Source organism: Sceloporus occidentalis, unplaced genomic scaffold (genome assembly GCF_023333645.1).
Source record: "Sceloporus occidentalis isolate IW3139 unplaced genomic scaffold, rSceOcc1.0.p SCAF_1, whole genome shotgun sequence".
Classification (NCBI taxonomy): Eukaryota; Metazoa; Chordata; class Lepidosauria; order Squamata; family Phrynosomatidae; genus Sceloporus; species Sceloporus occidentalis.
The window spans coordinates 13366451-13386706 of record NW_028316981.1 but is presented as its reverse complement, the minus strand read 5'-3'; the positions used below and the strand labels follow the sequence as shown (position 1 = coordinate 13386706).

Below are 20256 nucleotides of genomic sequence, written 5' to 3'. Positions count from 1 at the left end.
CAAGGAAACGCCATGATAGATTTGTCTTACGGTTGCAATAAGTCGGGAATGATTTGAAGCCATACAACAACAACCAACAATGAAAACAGCATCAAACCTATATGTTTAGAAAAACAGTGAGGACTCAAAATGATTTCAACTGGCTAAATTTTATAGTTTATAATGATATACTGCAGAACAGAGAGGGCTGGTGGCTGTAGCAGTCATTTCTGCCTTTTCTTTCCTCCTTCAATTGCTTGTTGTCTATATTAATTTTAAGTCTAGCTAAGTTTTAAGAGCTTCAAGTCAGGGCTTTCTCTTAGTCCCACCTTCATCACTGGAGACCTGCCTCACTGATTTTACTTAACTTTGGTTCTTATGTTTGCCCTTGTATGGGATATACATTTCCTACATTTCTGTAAGCAGCCACCTTGAGCCAAAGTTTTGGGGAGAATGTGAGGTACTACTGACTATTATTATTAATGAGAATAATAATAATGATTCATCATCATCATCAACATCAACATTGCTGGGGTCAAGAGTACAGGACCCCACGACAGCAGAAATAATAATAATAATAATGATGATGATGATGATGATGATGGTGTATAATATAATTGTAATGTAATATCTCACCCCCACCCCAAATAGGACTCAGGCTGGCTGCCTATAGAGGTACAGTGGGAGCAATCGAAATAGGCAGACAAAACAATTAAGTCACCATAAATAGGATTGCAATAGCATAGTTACAACAACAACAACACAACAACATTTTCTGCTAAAAGAAAATCCTTGTGGTCCTAGCATTGAGAGGGGTGCTGGGAGCAATTCTAAACAGACAGATCAAAAACCATGAAACCACCTTAGATAGGATCACAATAACAAAAGGCGACCTTGCTTGGAACAGGCCACATTATCTGGCGCTACCTTGCTGAAGTCTAAAGTCTTGCATAGAATATGATTTATTTATTGATGGCTCAGAACTCCAGTCGGTCAAACCTGGGAGAATGAGAAATTGATAGTAGTAGTAGTTGACTCCATTTCATGCTCCTGTCATTATAGCGCAGTTGCACAAAGATTTTCACACAACGTCGTGCTCATCCTGTACTTTTCCCCTGAATAACCTGGAATTGTTCCATAACTACTTGTTAGCAAGAAAACCCCATGGATGGTTTGTCAATAGTGCTTCATTTGAGCTATTATGAAGGCATGGAAGCTAACAACAATGCAGTCTCACTATTAAGGAACAGTATGGGGAGCTTTTCCTAGACTGCATTTTCTTACCAGCAGAATGTTCTCATTGCTAGGATCATTTCTGGAGTGGATTTCTGTCTAATTTTGAGATATAGGACACTATTTTATTTGATCACAGGTCACAGAATCATAGAGTTGGAAGAAACCCCAGGTGCCATCTAGTCCAATCCCCTGCCATGTAGGAACTCACAATGAAAACACCTTTGACAGATGGCCATCCAGCCTCTGTATAAAGACCCCCAAAGAAGGACTGAATTGGAAATGTATCATGTTCTTAAATATAGAAATTTTTTTTGTTGTGTTTGGGATGCACCCACATTTTTCAGACCTGCGAAGTAGCGCAATAAAGACACATGTGTGAAACATCTAATCGCTAATGATGCAGCAATGCAGTTGAGTTTTGTATGCAGAATGTCACTGCATTTTTATTTCATTGTTACAGCGTGATTGTGCATTGGTTTGGAACTATAGATTGCTATAGTGCTATGCTTCCATTATCTTCCAGTAGTGTGATTGTTGTGGAATTGGCCCTAGTGTGATAATCTGCTTAGTTGCTTCTGCCTCAGTTTATTAACAGATGGTCCAGAAGGGGTTAATAAAGACAGGGAGGGACAATATTCATTCAGGAATACACAACTAAAACTAGATGGCCCTTGAGGGTATCTTTGCAGGCTTTAAGATTCTAGATTCAAGGATTCCAGAGAAAGCCTTCTCCATGGCTGCTCTTAGGCTACCGAAATTCTCTTTTGATACAGGCTTGGTTGCTCCCCCTCCTTTTCTTTTGGCTGGCAGGCAAGGACCTTATTTAAAGAGGCCTTCTGTTTTAAACTGGTTGGGGCACTATAACAGGTGTGCTGCTTTTTAGATATGTAATAGGTGATGATGTGTTTTTAACAGTCCTAAATTAATGTTTTTAAGTGGCTTGTTGTCTTTAATGCTTTTTGAATTGTTGTATTCAGGTGGTTTTAGCTATTTTGTTTTACCATGCACTGTAAGCCACTTTGGGTCTCCTTTGGGAAGAAAAGTGGAATGTACATTAAAGCTGTGGAGTCGAAGGCTTTCATGGCTGGCATCTATAGTTTTTTTGTGGGGTTTTCGGGCTATGTGGCCATGTTCTCTGAAGATGCCAGCCACAGATGCAATATACAGATGAACATGCAAATCACTCCTCCCTACCCAGGGTCACATTATACACACACACACACACACACTCTTCCATGCCAGCATTCTATGAAGATGCCAACCACAGATGCTGGCAGAACGCCAGGAACAAACTCTTCTAGAATATGGCCATATAGCCTGAAAAACCCACAACAAAACTATACATTAAAGCTATCCATAAATCATAAGTCTGTAAGATTGTAAGCCTGAGATTGTAAAATTGTAGAATTGTAAGATTTTAGATTGTAAGCCTGAGGACAGGGAAATATCTAATTAACAAATTGTAAGCCGCATTGATAGCCTTGGCTGAAGAGCAGGGTATAAATAAATAAGTATATAGTATAAGTCCTTGCCCCTCCACTAGTCATTTTTTAAAAGGAAGGTATTTATAGTTGGCCCTCTGCATTTCTGGTTTGTCTTTTGCTGACTGGATGATTTGCGAGTTTGATTAATATGTTCTCTCTAGGAATCTCTAAGTCTTCCAGTGCAACTTTGCCAGACTTTGACCATAGAGTTGCACTGGAGAACCTCCTAGAAGTTCCTAAAGAAAACACTTCTCTAGGCATTTGTAGGTCCTCCAGCATGATTCTGTGATCAACCTCTGGCAGATGTTGACCATAGAGTTGCACTGGAGGACCTGGAGATTCCTAGAGAGGTCTTCTCCTAGGTTAAAAAAATAGTGTTTGTTTGTTTTTAATTTATGGTTTTCCCACATTCACGGGATCTTTCTCCCCTAACCCTAGCAAATGTGAAGGGACTACTGTATATTTTATCTTCTTCCTAAAAATCTCAGGGGGCTATATGTACAATTAATTCAGCTTGACCAGCTTGAACAATGGAAACAATAAAATGATTTTGAAAAGCTGAAAACATATTGAACTATAACAATTTAGATGAAGATGGATTAAAGCTCATTAAAACTGTGCGTGTGCGGTGAATAAAAAACCAGTTCGGCCCCAAAGGCTTTAACAAACTGCCTTGTTTTTACTTGGCACCAGAATGACATGTTGGTGCCAATTGGTTCTCTAAGGGGAGGGTATTCGATCCAGCACAGGAGAGAAGGCCTTCTCCTATGCCCTCCTGCAGCGTTTTGTTCCTTCTGGTGGGACATAGAGTAGGTCCCAACCAGCAGACTGCAATCTGGCTGGCATATATTGGAGAGGCAGTCATTCATGTATTGAGACCTCAGGCTGTTTAAGGCTTTAAATATCATTTTCAGCACTTTGAATTCAAACCAGAAGCACATTGGCAGCCTGTATGTGGTGCAGTGGTTTGGGTGCTAGACTAGGATTCTGGAGACCAGGGTTTGAATCCCCTCTCAACCGTGGAAACCCACTGGGTGGCCTTGGGCAAGTCACACTCTCTCAGTCTCAGAGGAAAGCAATGGCAAACCCCCTCTGAACAAATTTTGCCAAGAAAACCCCTTAGGGTCGCCATAAGTCAGTAATGACTTAAAGGTACATAACAACAACAACAATTTATGTAAAGCGGGTATTTAAGGCACAGTTTAAGACAGATGTGAGCTGCATCTGCATGGCAGAAATAATGCAGTTTGGTAACACTTTAACTGCCATGGCTCAGTTCTATGGAATTCTGGGATTTCTAGTTTGCTGTGGCACACAGCTCTCTGACAGAGAAAGTGATATAGCTCACACAACTACAGACCCCAGAATGACATCACATTGAGTGACAACATTTTGTATTGGTATTGATATTGTATTGTATTGTATTGTTTGTGTTGAGTGATAACAGTTATAGTGGTGTCAGACTGCATTAATTCTGCAGTGCAGATTAGACCTATATGAAGACTTTCAGGAAAGCAGATCCTCTGTGAGCTCCGTGGTTCTGCCAGCCTCAGGAATTTGATCAAACTGGTCAAGCAACTGATTTCTTTGTGGGGTTGCTCAAGAAAGAGCTGCCCTTCTATTGTGTCTTCTTAGAATAAAGTCAATGAATGCTTGCTTGCAGCATCCCACTTCTGCTAAGCCTCCCCACCTTTTTTTAATGACCTGGAAAGTAGAACTAGAAAATTCTATCCAGAGAGCTGCATGGGATGGAAAGAATCCAAAACTCTTTGGGTTTTGCATATTTATCTTCTAATCTAAAGGTTCTAGCACTGCTTCATTTCCTACTCAAAGAACCCAGGACTCCTAGCTTATCTCGTCCTTTTGCATGATAGTAGCATTAATGGCTTTTGTTTTTATTTGATGCTAAGTAGGCTTTGACTTATGTTGAACCTATGACAAGCTTCCAAGACCTCTGGTTATCAGCATCTCAGGTCTAATAAATTCAGGGCTGCAACTTCTTTTATTGTTTAAATCAATCTGTAATGTGATCTTTTCCTACTGACTTCCACCTGACCAAGCGTTACACTGGTCCCTTCACATTTGCTGGGGTTAGGGGTGAAGGACCCCATGAATGTGGGGAAACGGCAAATAAAAAACACTTTTTTTTACAGCTCTCTAGGAATCTCCAGGTCCTCCCATGAAACTCTGTGGTCAACATCTGCCAGAAGTTGACCATAGAATCATGCTGGAGGACCTACAAATGCCTAGAGAAGTGTTTTCTCTAGGAACTTCAAATTCTCCAGCACAACTCTATGGCCAGCATCTGGCAGAGTTGTATTGGAGGACCTAGAGATTCCTAGAGAGAACATGTGACTCAAAACCGTAGATCATCAGATCTGTAAAAGTCAAAGCTGCAAATGTGGATGGCTAACAGTATTGTCTTTTCTAATGAGTCATGTCATCTCGTAATGTGTCCAAAGTATGATAGCCTCAATGTGGTCATCTTGTTTCTAGAGTATGTTCAGACTTGATTTGATGTGTAGACATGCGTATATATATATGTGCGTATCTATAGTGTTGGACTAGAGACCAAATCCTGATTCAGCCATGAAAAACCACTGGGTCACTTTGGGCAAGTCACACTCTCTCAGCCTCAGGGGATGGCAATGGCAAACCTCCTCTGAAGAATTCAAAGATATAGCCAGGTTAGTTTGTAGAATCAAGATGTAGAGAGATGTAGCACATTTGAGACTAACTGAAAGAAAGAGGTTGGCAGCATGAGCTTTCGTAGACTTAAGTCTACTTCCTCAGATGCATTTCGTGGAGTGGAAACCCAGGGACAGGCCTATATATGCCCTTGGTATGTGAGAATGTCAATTCAAATTTAAAATCCTTTGTGTATGAAAATGAAGTGGCAAGTCCAGTTTTCAAAGGGTTTTGAATTTGTATTCACATGGTCACATACCAAGGACATATATAGGTCTATCCCTGGCTTTCCACTCTATCAAATGCATCTGAGGAAGTAGAGTGAAGTCCAGGAAAGGTCATGCTGCCAGTTTCTTTCTTTCAATTAGTCTCAAAGGTGCTACAACAGGGGTAGGCAACCTTTTTGAGCCGGGGGCCGGGTTGCTGTCCCTCAGACAACTGGGGGGCTGAAGACAAAAAATAAATAATTAAATAATTTTTTTTAAAAAAATTTAAATATATAAATAAACCAGGACAAATGTAGGACAAAATTTTCAAATGGAAGACACTTTTTTTTTTAAAAAATGGAGGACACGCAAAAAAATTTGCTGATTTTTTAAAAAATGTTAATATAAATGCATGTTTCTGAGGCTTCTATAGACAATTGCCCCCCAAAGGCCCCGGCAGCAATCGGCGGCAGGACCGGGCTGGTGTCCTCTGGATGTTTTGGACAACAGCTGCCACTGTGAAAAACATGTACCTTTAACCCTTAAGTCCCTTGTGTATTTATTTCAATTCAGCATTCCAGCTTTTTCCTAATATGACACTCAAGGGGCCCGAACAGGCCAAATTAAAGTTGCTTTTGTTCACTTTGGAAGTGTGCTGTTTAATTGACGCGTGTGTCTTAAGTGGCCAGAAGCCGTGCCAAAGCCATGATCCAGTTCTAATGTGTCATTTAAATAACATACTTCCAAAATGACCCGAACCAGCTTTATTTTGGCCTGTCTGTTCAGGCCTAAGGAGTCTTAAAACGCCAAGGTGGCTTACAAAAACCAACCAATACACACACACAAACACTATAGTTTTCCCTTAATCTGGCACCTTCACCACCTGCCTTGAATCCCATTGTCAGAGAAAAGTGAGATACAAATCCTTGAAATACATAAATAAAATAAAATGTTGGATGACAGGTCCCACCATCTCCAACGCATGGGCCATACATTGTTTGCTGGGAATGGTGGGAGTTGTGGTCCAAATCTGTTTGGACAGTGCTGGCCCAATAAAGCCCAATTCTGTTTGGCCCCAAAAAGACATCACTGTTTTGTGGGGGCCATACCACCATGAACATGGCTGATCTCTTCTGATCTTGGAAGCTAAGCAGGGTCGGGCCTAGGTAATACTTGGGTGGGAGACCACCTGGGAATACTGGGTGCTGTAAAAAAAATTTGGAGAGCTCTGGTGGCGCAGTGGTCAAATGCCTGTACTGCAGCCACTCTCTCACAAACCACAAGGTTGTGAGTTCAGTACCAGCCAGGGGCTCAGGATTGACTCAGCCTTGCCTCCTTCTGTAGGTCACTAAAAAGAGTACCTAGCTTGTTGTACTTGCTATTGCTATAATTATTTTGGATGATATTGTACTTATGTTTTCCGGAGATGGGTGAAAATAGTTTGGATTTCTGGGACCTGTCTAGATGGCACAGAGGATAGGCGATTCAGATATAGTTGGGCAATCTGGACATGAATCGACTGGAGGCATCTTTAGGAAGTTTCCAGTGGGCAGGAAATCATAGGGTGGAACTCATGCATGCTCTGGGGCAAACCAGCCAGATCTCTTCCCTGCTTTCTAACCTGATGTGAAGTTTTCTTTGTTCTGCTTTGTGTTGTGTGTTGTTGTTTTGTTTTTTAATTTCCCCTTTCTCATTTCTTCTTGCCTCTTGGGATCCTGCCAGGGTGAGTTTCCAATTCTGGTTGCACAAGAGCCCAAAGGAAGTGTGCTGCTTTTTCATCTTCTCTGTTAGATGAAGCTGTGCCATTTGGGAGGCTGGTCTTCTGACCTCCAGCCCTGCCTCTTTGGACTCCCAGAGTCCTCTTTCTTGGGAGCCTAGCCTTGCCAGCCCAAAATTCAGTAGCCACGGCCCCACCTCTGGGCAGTCTTCTGGCTGCAAGACTTTTCCTCTTCAGTCTTAGTCTTTGACCTCTTGGAGATCTGGTCACTTCTCTCTGTTGCGTTGGACCAGCCTTTTGGGCATCCGTTCCCTGCTTTTCTGGATAGGCGAGTAGCAGTTCTTTCTATGCGACTAGTCAGCCAGACACTTTGCATTGGCCACCCACTGGCATCCAGGTATGTGCTGATGTGATGATAAAAATGTTGTTATCATTAGTATTATTATATTTATTTATATCATGCCCTTTTCCTAAAACTGGAACTCAGGATGGCTTACAGTATTAAAAAACGATACAAAATGTTGCTGGTTGATGGATGCATTTGTGCGTATCTTCCTTGCAGAATATATTTTGGTTCATAATCTGTGCTAGGTGCTTCTTTGCGGAGTTGCTTTTTTGGGGAACTACACCTCCCAGGTAGCTTTAGGAGTCTGGGACTTATAGTGCTACAGGGTTTGAAAAAAAGTTGACCCTTCCCCATACCCCCCCCCCCCCCAATTTTAGGCATTTTAAACCTTTTTTGTTGTTTAAACCAGGGTATTTTTTTTACATTAATATTTTAATGGAAAAAATTGATCCCCGCTTCTTATATTAATCCCGTGAAACATTATTTTATGTATTAGAAAGCTTGATCAAGCATGTTTTAATGCTTTCTCACATTAACGATCCAATGTTATTAGGCTTTGCTGCGATCTACATCTTTCAATAAACGACTAATTTTTAAGTGCTTATTATTCCTGTTTAATCTGAATATATTAAACAAATAATAAAACATACATGTTTTACATAATTAAACATACAAAGTACTCTCAGAAAGAGATGAAAATATGAATAAGTTACTGTTAAGCATTAGTCCTACTTATTACTTAAATGAGTATAGGGCTACACTAGAATTGGAAAATCAGAATATTAAGCAGTAAAATTCAGTGTTATGGCCACCATCTTAAATAATAATTGCTCTTTTTTAAAAAAACGCTGTTTATAAGCAAGTTGTTATGGTTGAAGTTATGCTGATTGAAGGATTTGTTTCTGAATGGCATTTCTTGCACTACACTATAAAATAAAAGATTAAAAAGATATAACTGGCACTGGATAGTAGTCTAACAATGAACTACTGCCAATAAACTGTTACAGTTAAAATGTTTCAATTCAAATAGTCATTTTTAATTCAATAAGAAGGTTGGAAAATAGTAATAATAGCCAGAAATAGTAATAATAGCCAGAAAAGGAAGAATAATCAATTTTTTAAAACAGGAGTGTTTTTTTTAAAAAGCCATTTAAATCATGCTGCCGGACAAAATAGGTAACAGCAACAATAACAACAGCAGCAACAATATTTATTTCTTACCTGCCTCTCCCTATGGATCAAGCCGAGCAACAACAAATAAACAATGCACATCATCATTTAAAACACATTAACTAAAACAACAGTTTAAAAGGACAAATAGGACATAAGATTTCAGAGGAAGGAACTGATCAAACCACCTCTGAATATTCCTTCCCCAAGAAAACCCTTTGAAATGCATGGGGTTGCTGTAAGTTGACAGGTGACTTGAAGGCACACATACATACATACACAAAGTATTTTCGAAATGTTATCTCTGCATATCTAATTGCAGTGAGGTGCCTTTTGGCAGGTGCTTTCTTGGGTAACAGGACATTTGCAAAGGAGAGCAAAGGCTCATTCAAAGAGCAGCAGTAGCATTGTATGTATATGTGACTTCAAGTCACCTTTTGACATATGGCAACCCCATAAATTTCATAGGGTTTTCTTAGGCAAGGAAGAGTCAGTGGTGGTTTTGGAAGTTGTTGCTGGTATGTTGTGCTTTCATGTCATTTCCAATTTATGCCAGCCCTACAGCAACCCCTGAGGCAAGAGTCAGTGTAGTATTGTGGTTTGAGCATTGGACTATGAGTCTGGAGATCAGAGTTCAATTCAGTGGGAATTTACTGGGCGATTTTGATCTCATCACACACTCTCAGCCCCAGAAAATGCCATGATAGGTTTGCCTTAGGGTTGCTGTAAGTTGGAAATGACCTGAAGGCACATAAGCGCAACAACTGGTAAAACCACCTCTGAGTCTTCCTTGCCCAAGAAAACCCTATAGAGTTCATGCAGGTGACTTGAAGTCACATACATTCATGGCAAGATTTATTCAGTGAGAGTTTGCCTTTGCCTTCCTCGAGGCTGAAAGAGTATAATTTGTCCAAGTCACCCAATGAGTTTCTATGGCTGAATGCAGATTTGATGGTAGTCTCCCATCCAAGTACTAACCCAGGCTGACTGTACTTAGCTTCCAGGATCAGACAACATTTTGTGCCTTTAGGATATTTAAGCCCTACTTCTTGTCAAGCCATGCAGAGTTTGGTAAAGTGTTGGCCACTAGCACCTCAGTGTCAGCTGAAGCCTTCCTGGTAACTCCCCATAGCATTAAAAAGATTCACCCAGATGCCACTCACACTCTGAGAAGTTTCTGGGGACATAGTTTTGCCATTCAAACTCCATTTTGCCCTCAGACCTGTTTTGAGCAAAGCAAAGAAAGAGACTGATTAGAAACAGAATTGTAAATTGCCTCTTGGCCTAAAACAGGCCTAATCTGGGCAACCACGTTTGAATGGCAAATTTATTATTATTATTATTATTATTATTATTATTATTATTATTATCATTTCTTTATTTATTTAGCACTGTAGATTTGCACAGCGCTGTACATAAAACAATAAATATAAAGGAGTAAACCTGCCTATGGCGTACAATCTAAGAGATAATAGGATAATACATATAATATACAGGAAATGGTTCAATAAAACAGACAACAAAAAGAACATCCAATAGCAAGTGACAATCATGCAATGCCTGGGAACGCTTCTCTGAACAGGATGGTCTTCAGCTCCGTTTTGAAGCTGGTTAAAGAAGTGATGGCTCTTGCTTGCGGGGGAAGAAGGTTCCAGGAGTGAGGGGCAGCGAGTGAAAAGGGGCGAATCCGGGATGGGGCAGAGGAAATCCTGGGCTGGGACAGCCGACCTTGACTACCAGAACGGAGGGCCCTAGTGGGAAGGTGAGGAGAAAGAAGGTCTGATAAGTAAGGAGAGGCCAGTCCATGGAGGGCTTTAAACGTCGACAGCAGGAGCTTGTACTGAATGCGGAAAGGGAGGGGGAGCCAGTGAAGGGATGCCAACACAGGAGAGATATGTTCAGAGCGGCGGGCGGATGTGCTAATGTGTGCAGCTGAATGCTGGACAGAAATTAAAGGACGGAGGTGAGAAAGAGGAAGCCCAGCCAGGAGGATGTTACAGTAATCAAGTTGTGAGACCACTAGGGCATGGACCAGGATTTTGGCAGTAGAGTAATGTTTATCCTTTCTTTCTCTCAATATGAGTCGAAGAGGCACATGGTGCAAAGGTCCAAGCCACATTGCAGAAATAATTCATTTTGAGACCACTTGAACTGCTCTGGCTATGTGCTAGGGAATCCTGGGAATTATAGTTTATCATGATACCAGAGCCCTCTGACAGAGAAGGCTTGATTTTCATGTTTTTCAGGACTGGTAGCCAAACTTTGCTAACTTTAAGGGTTTCTTCTTTCCTGTTGAAATTATCTTGGTGTTTGTGGATTTCAATGGCTTCCCTGTGCATTCTGACCTGATAGCTGTTGACATGGTCCAGAATTTCAGTGTTTTCAAATAGCATTTTATGCTATTGCTGATTTTTCTGACTGACCAAGTCTGCAGTGTCTCCTAAACCTGGAGCTATACTAATCAGCTTTGATGTGGCCTCCTTGCTCATCAAAGTCCCCATAATGGACAGCATGGCACTCATCAAACAAATTTTCTGGAAGACATCACAGCCCTGTTCGAACATTGCCTCACCCCCAACTATTCCAATGGGACAATGGATTCTATGAACAAAGAGATGGGGTAGCCATGGGAAGCCCTCTGAGCCCTGTGATAGCAAACTTTTACATGGAACACTTTGAAAAGCAAGCCCTGGAAACAGCACCGAAAAAGCCCACAACTTGGTTCCGATACGTGGATGACACTTTCACCATCTGGAGCCATGGAGAAGAAGATCTGGCTGTGTTCCTGAACCATCTGAACAACATCCACCCCAACATCCAATTCACTATGGAAAAAGAAAAGGAAGAAACACTGCCATTCTTGGATATCTTAGTCATCCACAAATCGAACCAACGTTTGGGTCACACAGTATACAGAAAACCCACATATACAGATCGATACCTGCACAAGGACTCCAACCATCACCCAGGACAAAAAAGAAGCACAATCAAAACACTTGTAGACCAAGCATAACGCATCTGCGAACCCCACTTCTTGGAAGATGAACTGAAGCACTTGGACCGGGCTCTACAGGCCAATGGTTATTCCAGCTCAGACTTCAGAAGGGCTGCCAGGCCCAGAAAAACCCAGAGGAGTGAAGACAAGCAGCCACCTAAAGGGAAGGTATTTCTACCATACATCAAAGGAGTCACAGACAGAATAGGCAAAGTGGTGAGGAAGCACAACCCGCAAATGGTTTACAAACCAACCAAGAAAATCCAGCAAATGCTGTGCTCAGCAAAGGACCAGAGAGACCCGCTCACAGACGCAGGAGTTTACCGCATACCATGAAGCTGCAGACAGGTCTACATAGGGACCACCAAACGCAGTGTGCAAACAAGAATCAAGGAGACACTGCAGTCTGGGCCAGCCAGAAAAATCAGCAGTAGCAGAACATGCCACAAATCATCCTGGGCATGAAAGACTGTTTGAAAACACTGAAATTCTGGACCATGCCAACAACTATCAGGTCAGAATGCACAAGGAAGCCATTGAAATCCACAAACATTAACACAACTTCAATAGGAAAGAAGAAACCCTTAAAGTTAGCAAAGTTTGGCTACCAGTTCTGAAAAACACTAAAATTAAGACCCTACAAAATGCAAATGAAAACCACCCCAGGGTCAGGGGTTTTCCCAGCAGACAATGGATCTCCAATTAAACAGACACTAATCCTCTTTGCATATCCTCCCACCCAGAGGCCTCGCCAGTCAACAACAGAACAATATACAGGTGAAGATGGAAATCACTCCTCCCTATGGTCACACTGTGTGTGTGTGTGTGTGTGTGTGTGTGTGTCCCACTCTCTTCCATGCCAGCATTCTCTGAAGATGCCAGCCACAGATGCTGGTGAAATGGCCACATAGCCCGAAAAACCCACAAAAAATTATAATTTTATATTTGATTACATTTGTTAGTTGTTTTTACAGTTTGTATTTTAACTGCATAACTTGCTTAATTTTGTATAGTTTGTATTTTATGACTTTTAGATTGTACGGCATTGGCAGCTTATATGCTGTTTTGATGATGCCTGTAAAGAGGCATGCAAATTTATGGTGTTCTATAAACATTAATAATAATAATAATAATAATAATAGCAACAGCAACAATAGTGTGTTCTGCACCCAAGTTAAAACAAATGAGACAAATAACAGAAAAGTTTAAAAACCATTAAAGAACCAATCCATTAAAAGAAAAAATAATTCTTAAGAATGTTATCTGTTCTATTGTTAGGTTGGCCCATAAAATTTTTCTGTGCCACTATTTCAATAAATCAGATTTAAAAACTTTTAAAAGGGTGATATAAAGGTACCAGACCCCATCTGATCCTGGAAGCTAAGCAGAGTCAGACCTAGTTGCTGTAGGCAATATTTCAGAGGAAGAAACTGGCCAAACCACCTCTGAGTATTCCTTGCCCAAGAAAACGGAAGCACATAGGCACAAAACAGTTCTTGTGAGGCTATCTGAGGTGAGAGGCTGGCAATTACTGTTTTCTGATATGCCAGTTATCGGCACTAAATCTGCTCCTTTTGACCATAACTGTTTCTTTCTTTCTTGGAAACATGTTCCTCCGAATTCATAAGGAGTATCTCCTGAAGCCTGGCTAATCTGCTGTTTTGTGTGGTCTTTCGAACACGCTTCAGAATCTCTCTCTGATTTGTCTGGCATTGAACCGTTGCACATTCCCATGGACTCTCCTGGGGATGTCAGCTGCGGAGGCTGCTTGGTTTAAGGAAAAAATAACTCCAGTGGGACCTTGGTATCCACTGGGGTTTGGTTCCAGGACTCCCGTGAATACCAAAATCTGTGGATATTCAAGTCTCATGATATATAATGAGATAGTAAAATGGTGCACCTTATATAAAATGGCAAAATCAAGATTTGCATATATATTTAAGCCATGGGTGCTTGAATCCCTGAATAAAAAAAAATCTATGGATAGGGCTGACTGTATAAGTAGCAGTAGCTGCAACCGGTGTGGTGTAAATTGTTCAAGTGTTGGGCTAGGGCTTGGGAGATCCACGCTCCAGTCTCCACTGAGTCATGAAATTCACTAGGTAACCTCAGGCGAGTCGTACTCTCTCCGCCTGATTTGTCTCACAGGATTGTTATGAGGATATAGTGGAGGAAGGAAGTGAGTCATGTAAGGTGCCTTGAGCTTAGCAGGAGAGCAAATGTTTTGCATGCAAAAGATTGTAGGTCTAGTACCTGGCATTTCATGGTAAACCCTGGACAAGACTTTTGTCTGGACGGCATCTGAGAACCAGCTTTCCTTGAAATGGCTATCCTCAGATAGGGTTGGATTGCAGCTCCCATCATCCCCAGCCACACACAAAAGCTAGTTTACAATACCTTTGTCTACAAACGAACACCATTTTAACTGACCTTGCAACTTCATTGATGTGTGACTAAATGAACTAATGCAGAAATAAAGCAGTTTGACACCACTTTAATTGCCATGGGCCAGTACTTTGGAATTCAGGGATTTGGAGTTTATCTCACAAAACTACAAATATCCGAATTTTATAGCATTGAACCGTAGCAATTAAAGCAGTCTCAAACTGTATTATTTCTGCAGTGTAGATTAGACCGAAGAGAGGGGTTAAAGTCATCTAATAGACTTTAAAGGCACATTAATTTGCTGACATGGATCCCAAAAATCCATTCAAAAGCATGAAAAGAAATTGCACTGGAACATCAGAGTCCCCACTTAATCAAAGCTGAGTAACAAATGTACTGAAAAAAATACCGTTTGTGAAATAACTTTGTGTGGCACAACATTTTTATTGTGTATTTTTTAAAATTCAGTACCCCAAAATATATTTAACAGGCATTATATGACGTAGGGAGCAGGAAATTCTTCTGCTTGAAATCCTGGAGAGCTAAGGCTGCATCTGCACTGCAGAAATAATCCAGTTTGACACCACTTTAATTGGCATGATTCTATGCAATGGGATTCTGGGGAATGTAGTTTTGTGAGATATTGAGCCTTCTCTGTCAGAGAGCAACAGTTTCCAGGATTCCATAGCTCTGAGCCATGGCAATTAAAGTGGTGTCAAACTGGATTATTCATGCAGTGCAGATGTAGCCAAAGTGAGATGAGTCAAAATTCTAAACTGGAAAGAGACCACTTCAGAGGTAGTTTGTTTAAGCAAAAAAGGCAGCAGTAAATGGAACCAGGGTGGTACAGATTGATAAAGTGTTGAGGTGGGACTTGGGAGATCTGGGTTCAAGTCTCCTCTGATCCGTGAAATTGACTGGATGATCTTGTGTGGGTCATACTTTCGTAGCCTGATTTGCCTGCAAGGATGTGTGTTTTTAAATAAGGGGTAGGCAAAAAGATTCTTCACCATTGTGGAATTGTGATTCCTTCAAATGTGGCTGGACTGCAGCTCCCATCAGCCTTCAGCTCAGTGAGGATTGCCTGGAACTGCAGTCCAACAACAACCGGAAGGCCACACTTCTCCCACACTTGCTTTAAAAGTGTTGTTTTTGAATCTTAAAACTGCCTTTCTTCATGTTAACATTGTCGTATTGGGCTTTCTTCTTCTTTTTTTCTTTTTGTCATTCTTTGTTAGCTGTATTTTATTTTGGCATAAAGTAAATAATAAATGTTATTTATTTAAAGCATTTCTACCCTGCTCTTTAGACTCAAAGGCTCCCAGATTGGCTTACAGATCAATAAAAAATAAGACAGTCCCTGATCTTCGGCTTGCAGGCTTTGAGAAAACAAAGCTCTGGCTTTTAATGTCATAGAGATAACAGCCAACTGCAGCTGAAAACAAACAAGATAGAAAAGGTCTAAATTAAAGTCATGGGAAGATCTAAGGTCAAGATTTGAAAATGTCTTCACATCAGTGGATAGTGTAGAGCTTGGAAATGTTACTTTTTGGAACATTGATATTAATTATTAATCATAGTCGGCTTCGACTTATGGCGACCACAAGAATGAGAGGCTTCCAGACACCCTATTATCAATACTTTCTGCAAAGATCTTGCAAACTCAAGACTATGGCTCCGTCTGCACTACAGAAATAATGCAGTTTGACACTATTTTAACTGCCATGGCTCAATGCTGTAGAATTCTAGGATTAGTAGTTTTGAGATATTTAGCCTTCCCTGTTAGCACTGGGGCCACAACAAATCCCAGGATTCCATAGGATGGACCCATGGCAGTTAAAGTGACATCAAACTGCATCATTTCTGCAGTGTGGGAGAAGCCTGTCACCAATAAACCTGTGACACTTCACTATTTCTCCTGGGCTGCATTCACACTGCAGAAATAGTCTGGTTTGACACCACTTTAACTGCCATTGCGCCATCCAATGGAATCCTGGGATTTGTAGTTTGTGGTGGTATTAGAGCTTTCTAGTGGAGAAGGCTAAATGCTTCACAAAACTACTGTTCTCAGAATTCCCTAGCATTAAGACCAGGGCAATTCAAGTGGTGTCAAACTGGATTATTTCTGCAGTGTGGATGCAGCCCTGGTCATTTGAATTCAAGTGACGCAGCCTATGGCTAGATTGATTCAGTCTATCCAACCAACTGTAATGCAGTCTTCCTCTTTTCCTAGATCCTTCTATTATACCAGTAATTACAGCCAAAAGTGTGCATGTGTGTGTGTTCACATTTTGCTTTTCCTCTTTATATCTGAGGTGACTTGGGGTCCTTTCACATGACACAGTTATACCATGATGGTTCTACTTTAATTGTTATGGAAACATCCTGTGCAATCCAGGCGCTTGTAATTTGGGAAGGCACTAGAGGTTCCTGGATTAGAATTCTATATGCCCCTCTTTTAAACTGCAGATCCCAGGATCCTGTTGGACTGAACCATGGCAGTGAAAGTGAAATTATACCCAACCTCCACTGATGGAAGTTGACCATAGAATTGCGCTGGAGGGCCTAGAAATGCCTAGAGAAGTGTTCTCTCTAGGCATTTCTAGCATTGCTCTGGAGGACCTAGGAATCCCTAGGGAAGTATTTTCTCAGACTAAAAAAAAAATAGCATCCCGTGTTTGCAGTTTCCCTAATTTCGTGGGGATCCTATGCCCCTTGCCCTGTGAAAATTGAGGCCCAACTGTAATACTGTATATACGCATAAGTCTAGAAATGTTAGTCAAGAAATTGACCCAAAAAACCTGAGTCGACTTATCCATGGGTCAAAGTAAATACTGTACTTTAACTCTTATTTAAAAAAGGAACCATTCCCTGGTGAAAGGCAAAAATGTAATCTGTCCTGGAATCACGGACCCCTCTGTTCTCTCATCCATACAGCCTTTATTTTGAGCACAAACTGTTATGGCTTTCCTCCTAGATACTGAAGTGACTTTATAATATGATGATTTCACTGTTTGTATAATTTGGTTTGTGTTTCATAGTACTGTATTGGGACTTTTCTCCCCGTGGAGGAAAAACCGGGTACAAACATGAAATGAAATTAGCTTCTGCTGGCTTTTCTCTGCGAACATAATGCAAAGCCCAAAGCCTGTGTGGGTTGGCGAGGGAGAACAAGAGGCCACATGAGAACATAGGACACAACGTGGCAAGTCAGCTCCTTGTGGTGCATAGAGGTCACTGGGAATATGGCTGGAAAAATACTTTACATTCCTAGATTGGGGGGAAAATACTTTACATTCCTAGATGTGCCGGTTCAAAAAAATCTCAGCTCTTGGGCAGCTGGCCAGCAGACAAGGGGGTTCCCTTCAGCCAGGCAAAAGCATACATTGTACCCATGTGGGAGGTTTGTGCATTGGTATTTTTTGTTGTCTGAGTTTGACTACGTCTGATGGGCAAAGCCACATGTGTCCTGAAGTAGCATGATGGAAGAACAAAGGTGGGTTATAAAATAAAAGAACATCCCATAAGGCCAATTAGGGTAGAAAATCGAAATGCATTTGGTGAATTCCAGTGTCACCCGGTGTGTGTGTGTGTGTGTGTGGCTTTCGGGGGGCTAATGTGGGGACAACCATAAGGGAGAAGGGCCCGACCATGTGTCACTCCTCTTTTGGGATGGCATCCGATGTGGACTTCAGCCTTCCAGGTGGTTGCAGAATCATAGAGCTGGGAGACATCACAAGGCCATGCAGGAAGACACCATCAAAACAGTCATGACAGGTGGCCATACGTGGTGCACCTACACTGTAGAAATAATGTGGTTTGGTGCCACTTTAAGTGCCATGGTGCCATCCTATAGAATTCTGGTGGTGGTGTCAACCTGGATTATTTCTGCAATGCAGATGCAGCCGGTTCACTGGAAAATTCTGGAAAATTAGGGAGAATTTTTCTGCATCCATTGCTCTGAGATCAGTGGAGTCCTTGGTTTTATTGCTATTCAGCTTCAGCTTTATCATAATTTATTATATCTGTATTATTGCTGTAGTTTGCCTTGAGCAAAACTGAGTGGGAAAGCAGGTGCAAATGTAGCTGAAATAAATAAACAGAAGCCTAAAATAACATGTTGTGTTAATTTTTCATGCAGTTGTGTAAATATCAGGAAAAGACTTCCTTTCCCCCTCCCTTTGTAGCCCAAAATAGTTGAACTGTAATTTGATTCGAGGAGAAAAACATCTACTGGTACACTTGGTGCAGTTCGGATGTTTTATATTCCATTCAAAGCTTTACTTGGAAAGTGTTTTTTATTATTATTAGTAGTAGAAATCTACCAAAAGATTCTGGATGCAGTGATTAGCGATGAGGGCTGCATCCGCACTGCAGAAATAATCCAGGTTAAAATCACTTCAACTGCCATGGCTTTATTATTACTGAAATACCATGTGTATGAGGACATGACAACTTAATAGCATATGTTTCCCATGCATTGTTTAAGTTTTAAGAAGAAAATCCAGAGGCGCCAAAAGGGTTTTAATATCTTAATTTGTTTTATTTATTTTAGTTTAAGCATGCTTGAAGTACTGTGTGCAGTCACCTGAAAAAGAAAAAAACAACAGCTTTGATTTCAGATTTAAGGAGAGATGGGAAAGAAGATTTGGAAAGAAAAATAATTCAGAAAAACACACACAGAGAAAACCATTGATGGAGGGTTTTGCTCCCCCTTAGGCATTTATCTCTTTACTTCTCCCTGAAGCGGCATATGTCACGTTTGTTTATTATGAGACTAATTTCATTTTATGGAAAAACACGTTTCTAAAGAGGGGGTGTCAGTGGAAAAATTATACAGTAGGCCCTTCACATTTGCAGCTTTGACTTTTGTAGATTTGATTATTTGAGGATTTGATTAATATATTTTCTCTAGGGATCTCTAGGGATCTCTAGGTCCTCCAGCGCAACTCTGCCAGAAGTTGACCATAGAGTCAGGGACGTAGCTAGGATTTTAGGAAGGGGGGGGGTCCAGACTAAGTGCCACCATTATAATGGGGCTTGAGTGCAGTGGCGCAGCAGCACACACCATTCATTTTTCTAATGGAAGGGGGGGTCCGGACCCCAAGAACCCCCCCCCCGGCTACGTCCCTGATAGAGTTGTGCTGGAGAACCTAGAAGTTCCTAGAGAAAACACTTCTCTATGCACTTGTAGTCCTCCAGCATGATTCTGTGATCAACTTCTGGCACATGTCAACTGCAGAGTTGCACTGGAGGACCTGGAGATTCCTAGAAATGTGTTCTCTTAGGCAGAAAGAATAGTGTTTTTTTATTTGTAATTTTTCCACATTCATGGGGTCCTTTGCTCCTAACTAGTCTATGTGGAGGGACCACTGTAATAGATTTAAAAAATGAATAATCTTTGGCTCACCAAATATTTGGAAAACAAAATCTGCTGCAAGCTGTATGTGCAAGGTTTCTAGGATTTGAAGTGTAAAACATCTGGTGGGTTGAAGGTCTTCCACCCCTGGAATAACATAATGGGGAAGTGTATGGCTATTTAAGCCAAATTTGCCATGATTTGACTCAGTGAGCCAGCATGGTGTAGTGGTTTGAGTGTTGGACTATGACTTTGGATGCCAGATTTCGAATCCCAGTTCGGCTATGGAAACCCACTGGGTGACCTTGGATAAGTCACAGTCTCTCAGCCTCAGAGGACACAATGTGGAGAACAAAGGGGGAATTGAAGTTGTTTAGGGTGCCACCAAATTCTTCTTGGATTTCCTGAAGGCTGCCCGATTCCCAGCCCTGCTGTAAAAACAGGCCCTCCACATTCACTAAGGTTAGGAGCACAGGGCCCCCATGAAAGTGGAATAACTGCAAATGACAATAACACTATTTCCCCCCCTGAGAGAACCCCTCTCTTGGAATCTCTAGGTCCTCCAGCACAACTCTGTGGTCAACATCTGCTAGAAGTTGACTACAGAATTTTGCGGGAGGGTCTACAAATGCCAAGAGAAGTGCTTTCTCTAGGAATCTCCAGGTCCTTCAGCATGACTTATGACTGATGT

General features: G+C 41.3%; 1 protein-coding gene across 3 annotated transcripts in view; it reads left to right on the top strand.

Annotated features, from left to right (window-relative positions):
- The window catches only part of LOC149320827 (1-acyl-sn-glycerol-3-phosphate acyltransferase alpha-like), a 71202-nt gene that overhangs the window by 30702 nt on the left and 20244 nt on the right, over positions 1-20256 (top strand). The window contains exon 1 of one of the 3 annotated variants that reach the window (XM_089506196.1): positions 7430-7707. The exons of the other annotated variants lie outside the window; for them this stretch is intronic. The gene's annotated coding sequence lies outside the window, so the exon portion shown is untranslated. Of the gene's footprint in view, positions 1-7429; positions 7708-20256 lie in introns of those variants that run through there. 3 annotated transcript variants of the gene reach the window in all.